Below are 5,000 nucleotides of genomic sequence, written 5' to 3' on the forward strand. Positions count from 1 at the left end.
CTTGAAAATCCGGGAGAGGGCCACGTGGAGGTGTCGCGCCGGTTCGTACCCATATCCGCAGCAGGTCTCCAAGGTGAAGAGCCTCTAGTCGATAGAATAATGTAGGTAAGGGAAGTCGGCAAATTGGATCCGTAACTTCGGGATAAGGATTGGCTCTGAGGATCGGGGCGTGTCGGGCTTGGTCGGGAAGTGGGTCAGCGCTAACGTGCCGGGCCTGGGCGAGGTGAGTGCCGTAGGGGTGCCGGTAAGTGCGGGCGTTTAGCGCGGGCGTGGTCTGCTCTCGCCGTTGGTTGGCCTCGTGCTGGCCGGCGGTGCAGGATGCGCGCGCCTGCGCGGCGTTCGCGCCCCGGTGCTTCAACCTGCGTGCAGGATCCGAGCTCGGTCCCGTGCCTTGGCCTCCCACGGATCTTCCTTGCTGCGAGGCCGCGTCCGCCTTAGCGTGCTCCTCCGGGGGCGCGCGGGTGCGCGGATTCTCTTCGGCCGCCATTCAACGATCAACTCAGAACTGGCACGGACTGGGGGAATCCGACTGTCTAATTAAAACAAAGCATTGCGATGGCCCTAGCGGGTGTTGACGCAATGTGATTTCTGCCCAGTGCTCTGAATGTCAACGTGAAGAAATTCAAGCAAGCGCGGGTAAACGGCGGGAGTAACTATGACTTCCGCACTGATATATATGTATATGTGTATGTTAGTTTTATACTTGTATTTTGTGGTACCGCCCTGTAAGTCCCCACCTCGGTGGCGGACATGGCGTCAAACACCTGCCACGTACTATATATGTATATATTTTGTGTTATTCAAATTATTTTGAATAAAGACGGCTGTTGATAGCCAAATGCCTCGTCATCTAATTAGTGACGCGCATGAATGGATTAACGAGATTCCCGCTGTCCCTATCTACTATCTTACGAAGGCCGTTATGCTGTCTAACCAGTGGTGGAGTCCACCTATACTGGTAGAAGACGGGCGGCTAAATGTCCGATCTCTCAACCTTCCCGTGGTGTAAGATGTGAGTAGCCGGGCAACCGGTGAAACCAATGAGAGAAGGGCGACTCCCGTGCGGGGTGCAGGCGTAGACGCAGAGGGACTGGGCAACCGGCCTCTCCAAGCCGAGTCTCGCACTCCGCTCGCCGTGGGCGCTAAGGTGTCGGACACTTGTGTCTAGTATCCTAAAACCGGGGCAACTGGTGGAGGAGAAAAGTCTAAGTGACCTCAAGAGACAACTGAGAGCTAAGTTGTTTGACTGGGCTATGGCGCAGTCGGCCCTCACAGGAAGGGTGGACGCCTTGGAGGATGAGCTGGCGAGGACGAAAGCGGCGCCCCTGGCGCCGCCAAAGACCTTTGCACAAGTTGCCGCCGCTCTACCCTCGACAGAAAGGAAAACGCAGGCAATGATAACGAGAGCCCAGACTGAGAAGGCTACGCTCTTTATCAAGTCAAAGGCAAACGAAAGCGGAGCAGAAGTGAGAAAGAAGTTCACCTCCCTGGTCAAGCCAGAGGTTGATGGTGTGAAGTTCTCACGGGTCACCACAAACGGCCCGACGCTTATCGTTGATGTGGCGTCTGAAACTGATCGTCAAAAACTTCTGGCCAATAACAAACTGACAGAAGCTCTGAAATGCGAACTGCCGAAAAAGCTCAATCCGCAGATAATCATATATCATGTACCCTGCGTCATGAAGAATGAAACTGTGGTTGAGCTAACTCGAAAGCAAAATGACCTTGGAGGACTTTCGGAAACACAATTCCGCCAGGAGTTTAAGCCGAAGTTCCGGACTGGACCAAGGGGCAAACAAACATCACATCTCGTGGTGGAAGTAAGCCCCAGACTCAGAGTCGCCATCCTTAGGCAGAAAAGACTGTACATGGGCTTCGAGTCCATGCCAGTCGATGACTACCTAGACTTGGCTGTCTGCACGCGGTGCCAAGATGTAAACCACTCGGCAAGGTTCTGCAAGCAGGACCCGAGTATAATAACATGCGGGCACTGTGGCGAAAACGGCCACATGAGAAAGGATTGTCGAAAAGCGGGGAACCAACCGGTCTGCATTCCGTGCAAAAAGCGAAATCGCAATTGCGTGACGCCTGGAAAAGAGTGTGACTTCTATAAAATCCTCACACAACGTAAAATCCAGCGGACAGACTATGGGAGACAAGACCTCTCGTCAACCGTCTCCTTACCGGCTGCCGCCTCACCTGTTGCCGACCGGACTGTGAAACATCACAATGCCCGTGTCGGTTAAAATAGGACAGCTGAACTGCGCGCGATCGCAAGCGGTGATGTGCGAGGTGCGACGCCGAGCGGAGGAGGAGTCTTTAGACATTTTATGTCTACAGGAGCCATACTCCAAAGACGGAAAGATCCTGTATATGCCGACTACAGCTCAGATCTTGGCAGGAGGAGAGCACCCTATGGCAGCGATCGCTGTGCTAAATCGATCTCTGAGAGCAGTGAAAGTGGCGCACCTCAGCAACAGATGCATGGTGTTAGCCGAAATAAACACTGGCGATTTCACCTTTTTCGTGCTGAACATGTACTTTCAGTACAGGCACAGAGAGAGGCCGTACATCGACCAGTTAAAAGAGGCGGTTGGGTTCTACCGCAATGACTTGCTCATCTGCACAATGGACGCAAACGCCATGTCACCCCTATGGCACAGTGACATCACGCCTCTTGGCGCGCGACGCGCCGCTAGGCGGGGTGAGAGACTCGCTGAAGCAATTCTCGAGCTCGGACTAGAAGTGTTGAACCGACCAAACTTCCCACCAACTTTTGAAGGTCGCCGGGGAGCGACCTCAAACATTGATGTGACACTAAAGAGTGCACATGTGCATCTCCGCGCGGAGAATTGGAAGGTATGGCGGGGAACGACACTAAGTGATCATAATCTAATCACATTCACTGTAGCTTATGATGGGGAGCCTCCTCCACAAGACCAGGTGAACGGCATCGTCAAGTACAACTGGCGAAAGGCTGATTGGGATCGACTAAGAGGAAATCTAGTGATACCGAATTGGCCAATGGATCGCGTTGTGGACGTGGATAAAGCTGCAGAGGATCTGACGAGGGCTATACAGACAGCAGCAACGGGCGCAGTCCCGTTGGCCCATACAGGGAAAACGCCTAAAGCGCCTTGGAACCCTGAGCTGCAACGTCTCCGACGCGAATGCAGAAGGGCGCGGCGGCAATACCAGCGCAGCATAGGCGATCACATGCGTGAGGCTACGCTTGCGCGGTACAGGCGGGCCAAGGCGGTGTTTAAGCGGACGCTGCACACGGTACGGATTGAGAGTTGGCAGTCTTTCGTTCGTGACAGTCTGGCGGCTGACCCCTGGGGAACGCCGTACAGGATTGCCGCATCGAAAGTTCGGTCACCGACGGTCCTGTCAACCCTAAGGAAGAATGATGGCAGCCACACCAGGGACTGGCAGGAGTCAGCCGAGCTACTCATGAGCACCTTGTTGCCAGATGATAGTAGCGAAGATGAGAATGAGGAACAGGGGAATATGAGGAGACAACTCAATGAGGCGTATGCCAATGAGACGCCAGTTGCTCCATTCACTGAACGTGAAGTTACAATAGCCATTCTCGAATTGCGCCGGAAGAAGGCGACGGGACAAGATGGTCTCGCTGCAGAGGTTCTCCAAGCCTTATGCGCGGAGATCTGCCCTTACCTGACAAACCTCTACAACGAGTGTTTACGTCAGGGACGGGTACCAGAGTCGTGGAAGACGGCTGAAGTGGTTATACTGCAAAAGGGTGATGACAAGGATCCAGAAGTGCCGAAATCGTACCGACCAATCTGTCTCTTGAACTCCATGGCCAAGCTCCAGGAGAAGCTCCTATGCCTCCGGCTAGAGCAACACCGGGAGCTTAGGGGACGAAGTCCCGACCAGTACGGATTCAGGAGGGGCCTGTGTACAGAAGATGCTATAAACAAGGCAATGTTGCTAGTGGACACATCTACTGCTAAGTACGTTGCGGGGATAATGGTCGACATCGCCGGGGCTTTCGATAACCTATGGTGGCCGGCTCTGTTCGACAGCCTAAGGAAGTTGGAATGTCCTGGGCCCCTGTACCGGTGCCTGCTTGACTACTGCCGACACCGGCGGGCGGTCTTGCGGTGCCCGGGGCGGGCGGTTGAGAAGTCGATCACTAAGGGATGCCCACAGGGCTCAGTCTGCGGTCCCATATTCTGGGACGTGGGTCTGGAACCTGTGCTGGAGGAACTTGGGGAACTGCGACAAGTGCGAGGCGTGGTGGCGTACGCTGATGACATTCTTCTAGTGATAGAAGGTGATTCTCGGGCAATACTAGAAGTAAACTGCAATGCAGCGTTAAATGCACTACAGGAGTGGTGCCAGAAGGTGAAGCTGAAGCTGTCTGTAGAAAAGACTGTGTATGTCATGCTGCGCGGCCGATTGGCGCGTGACCCATTGCTCCGAGTAGCTGGAGGAGCCAACAATGGAGCAATCAGGCGAACTTACATGACAAGGTACCTGGGGATTCACCTTGACGAGTCCAGGCTGTTCACTGCGCACATCGAGTTCGTATGTCGCAAAGGCCAAGTCCTATTCCACAAAATAGCCAGCATTGCAAACAGGCAATACCACCTGCCACTGCATACACTAAGGCTGTATCACTCGAGCATTCTGGTAGCCATCACGGCCTACGGATCGAGTGTCTGGGCTCATAGACTGAGAAAGAGAAAACCTGCGGCGGCGGTGAGGAGGCTACAGCGCCAAGCGCTGGTGCGCCTCACTGGAGCATACAGCACGACATCCGCTGATGCGTTACTTGTCATCACGGCAATCCCCCCACTTGACCTACTGGTCAGGGAAAGGGGTGCGCTGTATTGGCTCCGGAAGGGCAATCCGGAAGGGGTCAACAACATCTTAGGCCGACCGGCAGACAGCGTTGCTGAAGTCCGGAACTGGCTCCTTGATGAGTGGCAGCAGAGGTGGGACGCGCTCCGCACCAGCAGGCGCGTGCACCG

At 54.6% G+C, this 5,000-nt stretch overlaps 1 pseudogene; it reads left to right on the forward strand.

Moving 5' to 3' along the window:
* The window catches only part of LOC124591059, a 9,381-nt pseudogene that overhangs the window by 2,215 nt on the left and 2,166 nt on the right, over positions 1-5,000 (forward strand).

Source organism: Schistocerca americana, unplaced genomic scaffold, assembly GCF_021461395.2.
Source record: "Schistocerca americana isolate TAMUIC-IGC-003095 unplaced genomic scaffold, iqSchAmer2.1 HiC_scaffold_798, whole genome shotgun sequence".
NCBI lineage: Eukaryota > Metazoa > Arthropoda > Insecta > Orthoptera > Acrididae > Schistocerca > Schistocerca americana.